This window comes from Lagopus leucura, unplaced genomic scaffold (genome assembly GCF_019238085.1).
Source record: "Lagopus leucura isolate 7727_CA_CO unplaced genomic scaffold, USGS_WTPT01 Super-Scaffold_100002, whole genome shotgun sequence".
Lineage (NCBI taxonomy): Eukaryota > Metazoa > Chordata > Aves > Galliformes > Phasianidae > Lagopus > Lagopus leucura.
This window is the reverse complement of record NW_024962263.1, coordinates 81,372,533-81,390,153: the sequence shown is the minus strand read 5'-3', so window position 1 is coordinate 81,390,153 and position 17,621 is coordinate 81,372,533. Positions and strand designations below refer to the sequence as shown.

The 17,621-nt window shown below is 45.9% G+C and overlaps 1 long non-coding RNA gene across 9 annotated transcripts in view; it reads right to left on the bottom strand.

Annotated features, from left to right (window-relative positions):
- LOC122178706 overlaps window positions 1–17,269 on the bottom strand; it is a 79,954-nt gene extending 62,685 nt beyond the window's left edge. For 8 of the 9 annotated variants that reach the window (XR_006178425.1, XR_006178427.1, XR_006178432.1 and 5 more), the window contains exons 1-2: window positions 17,199–17,259; window positions 15,671–15,709 (exon numbers count right to left, since the gene is read on the bottom strand). This is a non-coding gene — a long non-coding RNA (uncharacterized LOC122178706). Of the gene's footprint in view, window positions 1–15,670; window positions 15,710–17,198 lie in introns of all 9 variants that reach the window. The other variant, XR_006178426.1, reaches the window with a different exon arrangement.
- Window positions 17,270–17,621: the final 352 nt, after the last annotated feature.

The window sequence follows — 17,621 nt, the reverse complement described above, 5'->3', positions numbered from 1 at the left end:
GATGATACTAAATTAAGAGGAGCAGTTGACTTCCTCGAGGGCAGAGAGATCCTGACAGACTGGAGGGCTGGCAATCATCAGTCATACAGATTTCAACAATAGCAAGTGCTGGATTCTACAACAGGGAACAGGGCAACCCTGGTTATGTGTATGATCTTGGGGATGAGAGGCTGTAGAGCAGCCCAACAGAAACAGATCTGGGGGCACTGGTTGACAGCAAGTTGAATATCAGCAGCAGCGTGCCCTGGCAGACAAAAGGGCCATCCATGCCCTGAAGTGCATCAAGGCAAGGACTCCCACTGGGTGAGGGGAGAGACTGTCTCTTGTGGTCCGCAATGGGAGCAGGTTTGGGTGCCACAAGATAAGAAGGCCATGAAACTACTAGAAAGTGCCCACAGGAGGGCTACGGAGATGGAGAAGGGTCTGGAGAGCAAGACATATGAGGAGTGGCTGAAGTCCCTGGGTGTGCTCAGCGCAGAGCAGAGGAGCTGAGGGGAGGCCTGATGGCGGCTGCAGCTCCTCACAGGGAGCGGAGGGCAGCGCTGAGCTCTGCTGTGTGACAGCGACAGGGCCCAGGGAACGGCATGGAGCTGCGTTCAGGTGGGGGTCAGGGACAGGGTCTGCACCAGGGGGTGGTGGGCAAGGCCCTGAGCTGCTGGAGTTCGAGACTCTCAGACATAGAGTTTTAATTTTGGGCGGTCCTGTGTATAGCCAGGAGTTGGACTCCATGATCTTTCCGGGTCCCTTCCAATTCAGAATATCTGAAGTTATCTTAAAAGAGTTCTTATTCAGTTATCTTAAAAGTGCTGTTCTTTAGCATGCAGAAAACACAGGGGCTCTGGCGGTCAATCCATGTCCCATCAATGTATTCTGATGCCCTACATTGCAGGCAATCTTACAGATACATGTCATCTTTAAAATACACCCTGTTTTTGTTATGTGGGGAAAAAAAAAGTATTCATGAGTCTGGTGCAGAAGGACTCTCATCTTCACTTCCACAAAACCCAAAAAAACACAAGAGCAAGGCTGTTTAGTTTTATGTTCTGATGAGCAACAGATACCTGTGTAAGGACAAGAACTGCTTGCTCTGAAGGGTCGAGAGAAATGAGGTGCAGGTTTTCAGAGATGTTAAGGAAGCTGAGGATCACATTATCAAGATTTTCACATCATATCAGAATACCCAAGATCTAAGTAACATCAGGCCACTGGCAGAATCACTACAACGTATTGGACCTGATCCATGTCTTCATGCACTAGGAGAAGCCTACCCTATCAAAACCAAACTATCAGTTAATACCGTCCTATTTTTAATAAAACCCTGCTACAATAACACACCACACCATGAGGAGACAAACACACGTAATGGCAGGAATAAACATGCTTCCAGCATATTTGATAATAAAATAATAATTTTAAAAAATCTGATTAATATTTGCTAGCAGGAGTTCTCAAACGCGATGGGGTTTTCTAAGCATTACTTCCTTACTTGAATTACCATGTCTCTTATTGGAGTTCTATCTTAGCTACCTGGCTAGAAAACACTTCAGCATTTAGCACAGGGTATTTACAGAATAATGAACATTTACTACAAAAGGAAAAGCAAGAGCTGGGAAAAGACAATAAGAAGGAAATAATTAGAGCAGAGAAGGTATTTATGAGTATGAATCATGCATTTCCCTAGACAGACATCTTTCCATTAATGATGAATATCATAATTCCCCTAAATAATGCAAGGAAAAAAATGTTTAATCATTTAAAGGTATCATCAATAATAAATACGTCACTTCCATATGCTAACATCACCGTTCTTCTCTGCTCAGGGACTGTTCTACAGTAAAGACTAAAATCACCATCACCTTCAATTTTGGCAAAATGCTTCAATATCACAGCCACAAGAACAAAGAAAGTGAGACAAAGAAATGGAAAGCAGGGCATGCTCACAACCTGTGTGGTGTAAAGCCTCCTTATACCCTGACTGCTGTTCTCATGTGATAAAGAAGTAAGGAAAGTGTAATTCTTATTTGCTCAGAGTAAGAATGCACCAGGTGGGTACTGAGATAGCCCCAGCAAGTTAGAGTCCTCTCCCCAGCTCAGAGGATTAGTCACCTCTACAGCATTTTTAAGGCAGATCACACTGAGAACAAAGTGAGCAGATGCTCAGTTCTCTGGCCACTGCCATCAGCAAACAGGAAGAATGCTAAAGGACCAAGGGCAGGATTGAGATACAAAGGGACAAGTCTCGACTCAAGGACAGGGTGTGGAAAACTGCACAGTGAGATATTACAATGAACACTGGGTGTCTGCACTGCAAGTTTCCAAAGTCAGCACATCAACAAAGAGCTGCCATATGCCAGCTGTGCCAGCAAAGAACACAGCAAAGGAGGAGAGTGAGGAGAAGCTGAAGACAAGCTAGAGTATCACCACAAAAGGACAGGGTCCTGCAGTACTAGAGGCACAAGAACAACTGCAGAGTGATCAAACCTGGTCTCCAGAGGCAATCCCAAGTAAGGGGTAAAGAGATACATATGTGAGCACTAAGATCCATGCCTGGACAGGGAAGTAAGAAATGATGCTTACAACATTTCAACAGTGGGTTGCTCAGGAAGAGCAGAATGTGCTTTAAGAGCTACATTGCTGCAATGCTGCCAGCAAAACTCAGAGTGCTCAGAGCATGAGCACCTTAACATCCCAATAAAATTACGCAGGTTTCCCAGCTCACCTTGGCACTGATTCCTCTCATCCCACCACAATCTTGCTGCCACTCCAGTTGCACCCTCCCCAAAATGCGGGCTGCCCTGACTTAATGCTCTTTGTGACAAAATAATTATCCCAAGGGCTGCTGCTGCCATGGCAATTCCAGTGACTGAAAATAAATGGAGTAGGTGCAGAACTGGCGTGAAGAGCTATGGGTCCACCTTGGGCAGCTCTACTTACCTAAGTAGTAGGGGAGAAGAGCAAGGAAATGGTGTTTTCTGGGGGTTTTGAACTCCCATGTTTCCAAATCATGGGCACATTTTCCAGAAAAACGTTCCCCTCCAAATAAAGGAAGGTTGTACAATACAGGGGAATTAGGCTACACAGAAGAAAACCAGTGGAAACTACACCAAAGTGATTTACTGGAATCTCTAAAATAAGGGGGGACAAACACCCACAGGGAAGATCTAAATCCAGTTCCATACAGCCATCTAAAGCATGCAGCCTTTTACAGCAAGGAAACCCAGCCTTATGTCTCTGCCAAATATCTATCATGGTTTGGGGTGGGACAGAAGGTTTGTGCCACCAAACCATGATTTGTATTGTTTCAACTTTTTCTCTTTTCCCTAGAGTCACTCTTCCAATTTAGAATTTGTGCTATTTTAGGCAACTGTGCTAAAAAACAGGATTTAATGTTTGTTTGGGCTGACCATAAAAATCTTTTCCACTGGAACAAAGATTTAAAACTGTGACTCAAAATGAGTTTACAATGGGAGGTTGATTATCAAGAGGACCAGAATATCCTCTTATTAGAAAAATGTTTGCTGGTCTTTCCTGAACTTCACACAGTAGCATTAACTCAATGGCTCATTCAGTTGTACACAGGCAATAAAAGCTGTCTTGGAATCTGGAAAAAATACACATTATAATAAAGGAAACAAGCTTGTATGTGTACATGTGTATCCATATATGTATATACATGATTGATAGGATAAGAAGGAACAGTTTTAAACTAAAAGAAGGGAGATTTAGATAAGATTTTAACTGAGAGGGCAGTGAGGTGCTGGCATAGCTGCCCAGAGAAGCTGTGAACGCCCCATCCCTGCTCAAAGCCAGGCTGGATGGGGCCATGGGCAGTCTGAGCTGGTGGGGGGCAGCCAGCCCATGGCAGGGGTTGGAACTGGATGGGCTTTGAGGTCCCTTCCAACCCAAACCTTTCTATGATTCTAGGAGTACTGTCAACAAGAGATATAGGAAAGAAAAATGTGAAATCTCAGAAAACTAAGTTGGATGAGATCAAAGAACATACTCCACCCATTTGCCTGAAGAAAAATAAGCCTAATCAAGACTCTTTTCTTATTATTATTTTTCCTCTATTATACAAGTCCTATGCAAATACTTAGGCAGTTTTAAAGAAATCTGCAGAGGACAACCAGACTTCTGAAAAATGGTTGTAACACCTTATGAGTACCCTACATATATATATATATATATATATATATATATATATATATAAAAATATATATTATAATATATAATTTTTTTTTTTTTTTTTCCAAAGACTTATTTATATATGCACAGTATTCACATATGTAGGTTGGGCAACATCCCATGCGGAAGCAGAATCACAACCCAGGTCTGGAGAAGCCCAGCAGTGCTCATGAAATATTTCCCAAACACTGAGCATGCAGACGTAGGTGACGGTGTGAGCTCTCCAGGTTACCACCAAATCTCCCTTTAGCCTCACCTATGCAGGAGCACACAGCTGTTCCTGTTCTTTCCCATGTCTCCACGCTATGACAATCTCACTGTTTTTTCTGCTGTTTTTTGACTGGCTCAGTTCTCTATGCTGGCTCACTGCATTGCCAGCAAAGCAGCCAGAATAATCCAGAGCGCCAACTACTTGGGATGCCTCTATTGCTGCGGCAGCGCTGAGGTACCTAAAGGTTGGCATGAGGCCACTGAAGCCACAAAGAGTGGAGGAAGAGTCAGGTCTCAGAAACGGCCCTGCAACTCCAACACCAAAGGTTACCAGAGATAAAGTGGGGCAGCAGCACAGGGCCAAAGAAACCCTGCCCTCTTTATCAAGCCTTGCTGATGAAACATCAAAGGAAAGTATGCATAAAATCCACCGTTCACTGTTATGTAGAAGGACAGATTAGATTTTAAGGCAGCAAATAATCAGTGCCAAGCCTACAAACACACTTAACAAATGTCAGAGTGGCACTGTGTAACAGATCTCTGTCACAATCACAATGACCTGGATCCAACCTTGCACCTGTAGAGGAAAGGCTTTGGAAAGCTTCCTATCTCTTTTTTTTTTTTTTTTTAAATCCTAGAGCTAAAGTTTGGTCCCTTGGCAAGCAGAGAGAACATAACGCAGCATCTGCATCCAAATTTAAAAAAAATAAATAAAATTACCACTGGGGAGCAGAGCACAGTGCGTACAACTCTTATTTACAAGCTTTCTGGCTGCTCTTTTATCAGCGCAATTCACTGGAAAACTGAAAAGCAATCATCGCTTTACAAACGTGCTTTGCTCTGTGTGGTTCCTGCACAGAACTGTATGCTGAAGACATCAGTGGGGGAATGTAAGCCGAGCATCTCGCAAAGCAGCTGCAATGTGCGTTCCTCTCGCTTTGTCAAACAGCATCTCTCCGTTTCTACAGTATGCAATCATTATTTTGCTAATCACAGGGTGCTCTGTGCTTCTCAACCTGAATTATTATTATTATTATTATTATTATTATACTTGGCTCAGCTGCATATGCATCTGCCTTCCAAACACGTAGAGCTCGGATGAAGAAGAGGGCTGGGGGCTCTGATCCCTGCATCATAAACCAGTGAATGGCACTCCAGCATGCAGCTTCTTTTAACGGGAAAAATAACGTCTTTCAGGAGGTTTTCCATTTTAAGTTAGAACAGAATCACCACAAAAAGAAGAAAGAAAAAAAAATACTGAGTAAGGCAACATAACACTTACTATGGCCTCCTTTCAATACACCAGCTCAGAGTTATATTTATCTCTCAGCTTCAGCCTAAAAACATATTTTGTCTAGAAAAACTTTTTAACTGCTTAAAAGAGACACTCAAGCAGCAAACACCACACACTCAGATACCGGGAGAAAAAAAAAAAGGAGAAAAAAAGATTTATTTGTTTAGATGCAGTCAGCTGGCTGACATCTCCCACCTACAGCTCATAAACAACCCTTCCAGTGGGCAGGCATGACTTGGGCACGTGCCAGCCTGAGCATGACATGCTGTAGAAGAAAAGGAGATGATCTGGCTACTTTCTGGCCCTTTGGTTCACTTTCACCCACTTCTTCTACAAACATCTGATTTTAACCAGGGCCAGCAGCAGGATGCTGCGTACGGTGAACATGAGCATCTGTGGCACTCAAGCCCAAAATGCAGGAGAAGCAGCAGTTAGCCATAAACGCTAACCTGGAACAATCCAGGATGGTGACAGCTCTGCACAGATACGGCTTTTAAGAGCTATTTCTCCTGCCAGGCTACCTCAGACATGATTTGCTCTTTATCCATGTCAAGGCAAGGCCCTCTGCGCCTCCCAGGTCACTGCCCCGTGCTGAGGGCTATAACTAATAGAAGTGTATGAGCTATGCCAGCTCCAAAGTCTTCATTAGATAAACAGCCTGTCTCTGCTCTGAATTAAACTGGGGTAAAAATCTCATTTGGTTATGCTAGGGAGACAAAATCAGGCCTGAGAGTCTTGAAAACAGACATCAACCCAAACAATTGGCGTTAGCTGGCCCTTGTCTGCAGGAGTCATCAGAAAGATCAGGTTATGGTCATGTCCTGAAAGAGCCCCACACCCGAGGGTTGACATGGGGACACATCACTGCATCACAGAGACATTTGGAAAAAAAAAAATTAAAAAAAAAAAATGAAGAGTCATCCTGCATGAAACATAACACTCAGTGTTTACATCTCATTCGAGAGGTCTCACGTTTCACCAGCAACACAGATAGGAAAGGCTGCTGCTTTTGCTTCTGCACATTGACACCCTGATGATACCCTCCGAAATGATGTGATTTCATCACACCTTTTCCAAGAGGTGACCACCAACCAATGTAAGCCCCCAGACACGTTTGCACCAGTCGCACTTATTTGAGATCACCCAACCTGACCGCAGAGGAGCGCAGGCTGAGCACGTTCAGGAATTGCCACCCATCACAAAAACGCCCAGGCACGGCTGCCAATGCTGCACACAGGGGCCTGGAAAGCGTTGGCTTTCCAGCATGGGAAATGCAGTGCTGAGTCCTGGGATTTTTTGGAAAAAAACAGCTGTGCTAGCAAAGCCATCCAACCCAGTCGCTCGCTGCTGTGGGCTCATGAGGCTGATGCAGCCAAGAATAAAAGGTCTGCCACAAAGTGATATTGAGCACATTTTTCAAATTGCCGACATCAAAGCATTTTCCTATTTCAGATCCCTCCGCTTCTATAATCAGAAGCAGTCAAAACACTCAGCTTTAAAGCCTACGAGTCCAGCTAAAAGATGCTGAGCTTTACAGCTCTCCTTGCTTACAAGAAAATGGAAAGTATTTTACAGGATGTCGCCTCAGCTCCATTTCAAGTTCCCTCTGCTCCCAGAACTGCAGGGCAGGCATTCCCACATACCATTCCCAAGCATTTTCTTAAAGGGATGAGGACTGCTGAAACCAATCAAGCTCTTATCACCACACACAAGCCTCCCTGGTTACTGACACCCCAGGAACCCTCTGCCCAAGGAGGAGCTGGGCAGCAGCACAGCCACATAGCTCAGCCCAGAGCAGAGCCAAATCCCTCAGGAGAGTAGAAACAGGTTCACAACCAGGCTGGAAAGTTCCACGCTTGCAGCAAGCCAGAATGCTATTAAAATTAGCAGCTGACAGCTAAGGAAGCTAATGGCTGGAATGCAGACCCAGAGCTCTGAGCAAAGATTGTAATCAGCTGTGATGGAGGAGAGCAGCACTACAACCACTGATCCCATTTATGCACCACTTTGGTTCATATCAGTGGGTCTAGGATACATTGCACTTGCATGCAAGCTGCAACCTGAAGGAGGTATGAGAAGCAAAAGCTGACAAGTTATCATTTAGAGAGAAGGGAAATAGGAGCAGCTCCTGCTCCTCTATTCCTTTTTTTTTGAGAAAAAGGCGCAGCTGTGGCTCCTCCTCTGGAAGCAGCGGAGTATCAGTGCGTGCACAGATGCTACCAGGGTGGCTGAATGATCTATCTCTGTGAGAGGAAGGAGGAGCCAAGCAGAAATGATAAAATGTCTTGGAGCAGAAGACAAACGTAGATAAGATGATAAAGAATGAACAGCCAGAATAGGAAAGAAAGGGGAAAGAAAGAATGAAAAAAGGGAAATATGTGCGTGAAAAACACCATGGGCATAAAACTCAGAACATGAAGTGGAACAGAAAAAGAGAAGTAGATGGAAACCAGGAGGGGAAGGAGCAAGAAAGTTACAGCAATGATGCGTTCAAACATTGTATATATAAACACATCTAAAACATACATACACACACAAGTACAAGAACCATGCTGTGTTTTATCTACACTGCGTAAGACTGAACACAGAAGTGGTGATGAAGTCATTGCCTCTGGCAGGTCAGAAGTTTTCACCTGCACAGGGATTATTTCTGCACACTTCTTGTACCAGGCTGACTCCCATTTACTTTCACCTACAGAAGAAAGAATGCAGAAGCCATGTAAAAATATTCACAGCAGAGCAGCATGTTTACAGCTGCAACATCTCCATCATGTGTGCACAGACAGCCACAGATCCTCATGAGGACTATTAGCACCGTTAGTTATTGGTATTGCTTACAGCACCACATATAAAGCACCACCAAAAGCTGGAGAAACCAAATGTGTCTGTGCTTGATGATAAATAAAAATAGACATAAAGGACAGTTACTGTTCCAGAAACCCAATGACCTAAGGCATAAACCAAGATATAGTTAGAAAGTAAAAGCAAATAAGGCAGGCTGAGCAGACTGAAGCAAGAAATATGCCAAAGGAGATACCATCATTTCCTCATACAGTCCTAAAAATCTTGCTTTAAAAAGGAATCCGGAAAGGGGTGAACCACAACAGAGCTTGAGCAAAGGCCCACCCATCCCCATTCTCCAAATTCCCACTTAAACCACTAATGAAGATGCTGTAAAGATCCCCCATTACTTAAACAACCAGCAGTAAGAAGGAACCCACATCAGAATCACCACATCCATCAAACCACCCAGAGAACAGCCCTTAACTAACGTGGCCACAATGTCCATCAGGATCACGACTCCTGTTCTGCGTGGCCATCTGTTAAAATGCCACATTTTGGGACACACAAAACAGAAGACAATCAAAAATTATTCATGAGTTAACTTCTATGAGTCCATCCACAAGATGTTAAAGGAGGTAACGTGATAAAAAAAAAAAAGAATAATAATTTAAGATTTAATACGTCAGTAAAATAAAATGGCCTGCTTTGACCAGCTAATGTGACAGAGCATTAATCTTTTCTCTACAGAAAAATCCTGGTAACTAACCTTAGTTCGGAACAGGTGAAGAGCAGAAAGGGAGGCTAAAATTTAGGGATGTTTGGGTACACATGCCTATCTTTTTATTTCCTTAATTTTTTTCAACATTCCAATCAGGCACAATTGGAATTCCAGTCAAATATATTTTCCTCACTGTTCAGTTTTAACACTGAAGTCATCACCAGTTTATCTTTCAGGTAATGTGTTAAATGACAGACCAATATCTGATATATGCTATTTTTCTTCCAACCCAGCAGTGGAGGGCCTGCTTTTGCTTGCGTGTTCTTTAACTATCTTTAAATGTTATATGAAACATGGCTACATATTTAGAAAAAGTACAACTGGGATGACACACCCTGCACTTTGGAGCAGATTATGAAGAGTTTTGTGGTGCTCTTTATCAGAAAGAGGGTCTGGACAACCCAGGATGGAAACAAACTCGCAGAGAGCAGAGCTCCATTTCCTTGCAGAAAACTGCTGTAGTCTTTGCTAGAAAGATTTCAGCAGTCTTTCTCTTAGCTGAGGTAATACAGGGAGTACTTTGAAAAGAGAACAAGAGACCTCAAAGCTCTATCTGTATTTCCAGCAAAAGCCAGTATAGGAAGACAAGCTGCCAACAGCACAGAGGAGATAGGCTGCAGCTTTCTGGTCTGCCTGAAGCTTCCTTTGCTGGCAGGCTCCCAACTCACACATATCACTGCTGTTGTCAAGCCAACACCAAACAAATGTCCCCATAACCAAGACCAGGACTCTGCCCAGGAAGATGATACTTCATCTCTCAGTCACAAATGACAGGGCACTATCAGAGAAGAGTTAATCACCAAAACAATTTCAAGAGCATTCCTAACCCACCAACTCAATGTGGATGCGTTCCAGCTGACAATGGAGCTAGCAGGGCAGTAGCACAGCCAGTTCCTTCCTCATGCCCATCAGCTCTTCTGCATGGCTGGAGCTCAGCTTCAGAGAGTTGCTTTCCATCCATGAGGTAGTAGCTGGGTCCAAATGTTACACAAAGCTAAGGCTTATCTTTACCCTCAGAGGCTCCAAGGATGGAAATTGGTGGGAGGATGCAATACCACTGTTCATCTCTGGGTACCAGCCACTCCAATGGACTTGAAAATGACTTCAGACTCCTTCTAAAACCACAGGGGCCCGCTGCAGCAGAGCGAGGCTGGGAGCCTTGCTGGGGCGACCCCCTCTGCCTGCCAAACCTCCAGTGTAACCACAGTTGCATTTAGTCCAACCTTAACACTTGGCAACTTCATCCTGTAATATCTTTCACATAAGTATTAATGCTATCAGCAATATTTCATGGGTCTATAGGCTTTGCCACAACTCAAGGATGCTTAAAACAGATTTAGGCCAGGCTCCAAGACTTTAAAGAGAGGATGCCATAACTGAGAGCCTGGGAGGCAGAGATCCCACAAAGCAGCCCTGTCCCTGTTGGTACCTCCAGTTCTCTTTCTGCTGAGGGAGTGGAGACAGCAGCATAAGTGCTCAGCACCCAGATTTCTAAGCAGAAAAAAAAAAAAATACAAGTGTTCATTACTATGGATATGAGCACTCCTAACACTATTACAAGGAGGAGAAATGTATTAGCAAGATCAGACAGCTGAAAACTCTTCCAGTCGTTGTGAATCAGCACAAGTAACTGCAGGTTTTTTCATCACTCTGTCTTACTGTCTCTTTTCATACTGGCTTGCTCTGTGAGATGCTGGTAGCAGTTAATGAAATTATTGCTGATGAGAGTGTCAGACACTGGAACAGGTTGTTCTGAAGTACTGGATGGATGTCCTATCACCAAAGTGTTAAAAGTCAGGCTACAGTGGGCTTTGAGTAGACTGTGCTATGGACGATGAAAAGCTGGTACTCAAATGTATCTTTCACACTTAGCTAGGAGCTAAAGGAGATCTTAGCACCAGTCCTTCAACACTTGTGTGATCCCATACAGCTACTCAGCGAAAAGTTTTCAAAAGTTCTGCTTAGATATGTCAGCTGCAGCCTACCAAAGTCATCGTTGACATTTCTGACATCAAGTCAAGTACAGGATCTTGACAATTTTGGTGAAGCACTGAGGGTCCAGCTGACATCATACTGTTCTCCACTATGAACACAGAAAATAGCACCTTCCTCAACATATGAATATGAAAATGTGAGCACAAGGGGAAGAAATGGCTGCTGAGAGTAGAATCCCCACATCTACCTGTAGCCAAGTAGGGGGAATCCCATCATCTATCCAAATTACCTATAAAAACTGGTTCTGGTGGATCTTAATACCAACCACCTTTTGCTCGGATCCATGTCCTCTCCTTTCAGCACAGAATTCCATGCTTCCTTGCCATGGAGGCCAGGACATGGTGGCAGCATCATTCATTCTCATCCCAGCAATGAATCAAAACACCACCAGGCAGACACTGGGACCTGGACAGTCTGCTTCACTGTCCCATGGAGACAGACATTCTTCCTTCTGCTATGAGGCTTCTGATCATAACATTTACTAATCTTCTGCATTCCAGAAATTTGGGCCTCCTTCCATCTCATTCCATACACGAAGACCTGAAGCCCATCTTTCCAATTTCTTCCTCAGTAACCACAATAGTAGAGAACTGCCAGTGGACTGGGGTGTCCAGTCCAACCTCCCATCTTACAAGCTATTATTTTCCTTTGTAACATTAAGCATTTTTCTGTATCATCTAATAGCAGCCTTTTTAACATTTAAGGAAAATTTAAAGCTTTGCCCACTGCAACCCTTAAAAGCAAGCTAATAAAAGCACCAGAGCCAGCTGTGAGATACCTGTAAATTAAATGATCTAGTAACTCACTTAACATCTGAAAGCCCCAGAGCAGCAGGCTTTAAGTTGTCTGTGCTCAACATTAAGCTCTTGGCCTCTGCTGCCTCGTGATCATTTCTGGGAAAGTGTACTTCACACCCTCCTTTATATATAAGAGAAAATATAAAATAAAATAAACAAGCCATTATTATTTAAATGAAGCCGGAAGTGTTACTAAATATTTCCAAACAGAGGCACAGTAGTGTTTTATTCAGTGTGCCAAGCTGTAGATCGTTGCATTGATAGGTGTGACTAACTACTGGCAACATCAACTGAAACAAAGGGCTTGGGGTGCCACGTCTATGGTCAGCTACAGCAGGGCTATATTAATACTGAATAATGAACTTCAACATCAACAAAAAGAGACTTGTGCTAGAAATTTTTCCATTTGGAGAAGGCAAAACACAAAGGGTTTGAGGGCAGTTTGTGCTTTGGCCATTGCTCCATATCCCATGTGCAACGACACAGGATAAGCACAGCCCACAGCTGCTGCTTTCCCCGGGTTAACCAGCACACAACACCACGTTTACATTACCGCATTTACGTCAGCAGCACACAAGCAGCAGCAAGGCTCCAGTTTCTTGCACCACTCGCTCCTTGCACAGCCGGCAAGCCCTTTCCAGTTGTGCAGGGCTCACCCCTTGCCTGGGCAAGGAGCCACACAAGGCAACGCAATGCACTTCATTTTTGCATGGATTCTGCTCAGCTCCTGTTGTCAAAAAGAGATGGTCACAGGCCCTGCAGTGGACTGCTTCAGAGTCTCGGGGCTCCCAGAAATATTCAGATCATGGTGAAGACCTCCAAAAGCTGCTCTATGTGCTAGGATGCGGCCTTGCATATCCCACCCACCTCTGCTATTCACCACCCCTTAAGGAAGGAGCCTACAGCTCTGGGCACTGCTCCTGAGCCAGAGATCTTTGCCACCAGAACAGAGGAGAGCCTGTGGGAGCTTCCTATAGGACCTCTCTCATTACTTCCCAAGGGCTGGGACCAGCACCTGGAAAAGCCATCAGTTGGCTCTGACCAGTAATACAATAAAAGGTTTTAAACAGAAGAGAATCTCAACTTTGTATTCTCAATCAAGGCACTGAAGAAGTGACTCTCATAGAAAATGTTGCCTTCCAAAACATCTTGTAGCAACACCACTATTCTTGTGTAAATGCACACAGCAGCCCGAAGTGCCAGAAGCATTTCCTCACCAGGCTGCCCCCATCTCAGCTCAGCCCATGCTCTGCAGAACCTAGCAGCTCCTACTGCCTGCACAACCAAACTGGGAGAGGGCATGGCCAAATCTCCCTTCTCTTGTCAGAGGAACTGATTTGCAGGGACCCATCAATAGTTTCCATACAAAAAATCTTCTGCTGCTTTTTCCAGGTTTTGAAGGTGGAAATGACTAAAAGAGAGAATCCATCCCTCCTCTTGGTAATTTGTTGCAGTGGCTAATCACCCTTGCCAAAGTCTTTGTGCCATAAAAGTCAAAGTGCCATAATTTCTAATTTGGGCTGCCTCCTGACCTGCCTGGCTTCCCAGCACAGGACCTAGTGACGACTCTCACTGCTGCACAACAGAACTTTTTATAGCTTGATGTATTACCATAGGCAGCAACTCACATACGAATCATTTTTCTATCGAGGGATATGGCAGGTGCAACCACCAAGAAACCTAAGGTATCAACAGCAGCGAGGATGTGACTGCAAGGGCTGCAGCACAGGCAGGATAAACCTGAGATATTCAGCCAGCCCCAGCTGCAAGACACAGCTCCACACTGATACTCACACCTGTACCTGGAGGTCACATAAAGAATTTGACACCACCTCACGATGCAATAAAAGGCATTTAAATCATACAGACCTGGAATGCAAACATCTCAGTTGGCTCTCCACACCTGGAAACGCTCAGCAACGCTGCTTTACCACAACACTGATAACTCTGATAAATGCTGTTCTGCCCTGATCCTCAGGAGCATGGCAAGCACAGGGCAGGCACTGCATCTGCAGGTATCGATGAACCACATTGGGCTGCACAGCCTGTCTTGTCAGGACGCCATGCTGCATTAACATACACTGACTAGGAAGAGATGCAGCTGTGACAAAGGAAAACGTGGCCCACATAGGGCCAAAGAGATGGATAATTTCTTTATTCCCCACAACAAGCTCTGCATAAATCTAGACAGGAACTAAGCAGGTGTTTGGTATTAAAGCAATGAGCCAGCAAAGAGGCAGAAAACAACACATCCCGTGCTTCAAAGTAAGATCTGTATCACCTTGCAAAAAGAGCCAGAAGCTTCCTGATCAGGTACACATCTTCCTCTCTGCTATTTCGCTTTGCAGCTCTGCACCTTTCTCAGCTCACACAGCAGGACCCTGCACTGATGCTGTTCCTGGGCCAGCAGCAAAGGATTAGGGCAGAACATCTACCAAGGCTTGGGCAGAGCCCTCTGCAGTGCCCGAGCGTGGCTGACACCATCTCACTCCTCCTCCTCCATTGCTCAGTGCAACCAACACCAGACATGACAACCACACTGCTCACACCAGTGACAGCAGTCTTTGTGGACAGCCTCCAGCACTGCTCCATGCTGCAATGCTTGAAGCACCCAATGCCCTACCAGTACCCAGAGAGTTGCCACTATACTCACAGATAGGGAACAAAAGATGAGCCCCAGGGTTCCTACAAGCCATGGAAACACTTCCCAGACCACAAAAGTCAGCGTCCTGCCCTTGACACGGCATTAGTGCTATTGTTTGCACAGACCAATGGGTGAAAAAAAAATGCGTGTGTACAGATGTGTTTTTTTATGAAGATGTCACATGCGTAAGCCCTACCTTGCAATTCCTAGTAGGGCTGCTCCAGCGTGATTACAGAAAAGCAGTGACACTGTAGTAACCCACTGAACATTCTCATCAGAAAGGTGACAGAAGAACACAACGATATTTTGATACATTCAGAGATGGTAGATAGTTTTTTCCTCTGGTCTTCCTCCACACCCTCAGCACTGCAGTAATTCCTTTATAAAAGTTAGTGAGATACAGACAGCCACCAACTGAAAGCCCTCTTTGCACAGCATTCTGATTAAAAACAGGAAGACATGGCTCAGATCCTTCAGAGAAATAGGCATAAATTCAAAGTTGAGCAGATACAGCCCATGATGGAGCAGAAACCTAGGCTTCAGTTCGGCAGAGAGAGAACAGCACAGCTGCAGAGCTGCGACACGAGCTTTGCTGTCGGCACACAGCTCCCAGCCTCAGAGAGCAGCCAGCTCCTGCGGAAGTTGTATTCCGTGCACAGAACTTCACACAGGGAGCCTATCTTCCATTTTAAGAACTAATTCCTATACATAATTCATTTTTGCAACATGCAGAGCTTTCAGCAGAAGCAGCCATCACCCCTTCCTTATTTTCACTCTTGCCAAGCTGCTCTGACAGCATGAGGACATCAGCACGCAGCCCAAGCAGGGGATGCAGCACCTCGGCCTGCAGTGCTCACACTGTGCAGGGATGCTGGAGGTGCACAGTGTGTCCCACACTGAACAGGTACAGAGGCACTCCCAAGGGCTGAAGCGCTGCACCTGCACACCTCACTGCCTGCACACAAAGGCACAGCCACATCTACCTGAATTATGGCATCCTAACCCAGGAGAAGCCACACTCACTGCGAGAAAAGAGGAAAAAGCAAAAGTTAGAGGTTTTCTAACACTAAGCTAAACAATGTATGTAGCACACACTAAGCTCCATGGATGTGAGCCATCCATCACACATGGCACCCAGCACAGCACCTGGCTGCTCCACGTGCTCAGAAAGCACACATCCCTACTACACAATTATTAAAAATCACAGAGAAAAGAAAAATGGTATCTCTGAGACGCAATCAAATACTGCATTGTAGCATTACTTTTTACGGTGATGTCACCACCTCAGAGTGAGGTTTTTTTAAAATATATTTTACAGCAACAGATAGGCGTGCTTCTACACTAATCCAAATCAGTTGGCACAAGCTGGCAGTAGAGACTGTATTCCTGCTCGACAAAGAAATATTCTCATTTTGCACAGCCATGGCATGTGCACAGTAGTGCTCTCTGCCCTGACCCATGCTGTGTGTCACTATGCCCCCCCAGAAAGCGCATCACCCAAACAATGCTCTCCAAACAGTGTCTGGTTGTCTTTGCAGACACGTATTAAGAAGAAGGAAGTGGCTTGGGGTATTCGACTCCCTCCGCCTGCCCACAGCCTTGGACAAGCAAAACAAGCCTCAACTTGTCAGTGCGATGGGCAATGGGCTTCCAGCATCCGTCAGGCGGGGCCGCGGGCATCGCTACGGGCATCGCCCCTCCGTGTGCCCTGAGATGCGACTGCCAGAGGGCTTCTCAGTTTAGGACTCAAGTCCTTAAGCGTGGAAACACTGTAATACTCTTGATAGGCAAACACCAAAGGTGGCCTCTGGAAATTAAGTTGCATTTTAAAGTACAAAAATAAACAAACAGATAAATGAGAAATAAAACCAAAAGGCGGATTTTTAAGGAAAAGACAGCCTTGGAACCCTCGCATTTTCCTCCCAGTGCCCCAGCTGACACCCAAGGTACACGCTGTGCCCCAGAGCAGTAAGGGCCAGGCTCCCATCACCCCCCTGCCCCACTACGGGGCTCGGGGCATCCCTTCCCTCCTCGCCTCCCCTCTAGGGCTGTCTCCGCACCCCCCGGCCTTATCGCGGCGATGCATCGCCGGGGGGGGCACTCCGAGCCCTTTTCCTCCCCATCCGCCCGGATTCAGCTTTGGCAACGGCTATTTTTAGCCGCAGCGCTTTAAAAAGAATTAATATCAAAAATATATAAAACGCAACACCTCCCTCCCGCCCCCCTCCATCTGCACGAGCCCCGCAGCCAAGCTGCAAACTCCTGCAAGGCCTAGCGAAGGGAAACGTACAGTAAAAAGGGGAGGGGGGGGGGGGGGGGGGATAGGTTGTAAGGAAAAAAAAAATCCATAAAAATAGCAAAAAGGAAAACCGATAAGCAGTAAGAATAAAAATTATAAGAAGTAATAAAAAAAAATAGCGCGATAATAACAATGCAGATCATTATTAAAAAATAAAATCAGACCAAAAGTCGCCCCCCCCCCCACCGCTCTCCTGCAGCCCCGCTACTCACCGCGCCCCCCCCCCATTCTCCGGGCTGGGGTCCGGCGGCGGCGGGGCCGAGCGGAGCGGAGCAGCGCGGAGCGGGCCGCTCTGCCCATGTGCTCGCCGGAGCACGCGCTCGCCTCAATGGAACGTTGTGCTGGCGAGCGGCTCTGTGACGTCACCGCCCCCCGCCGCCGCCGCCGCCGTCGCCGCCGCCGCCGCCGGCCGCAGCCCGGGGCAGAGCGCGGAGCCCGGTCTGAGCGCAGCGGGACGGGGAGCGGGGACAGCGGCGACTGGGAGCAAATAGCGTTGGACGGCGTGGAAATGGGGTATTCCGGCAGTGCCCCGTTCGGCCGGTGGTCAAAGGTTGGATGGCGTGGGTACCCCGGGAAGAGTAGCCCGCAGCGGAGAGGGAGGTGGCTTAGCGGTCCTGTGAGGGCTGGGAGGGGGC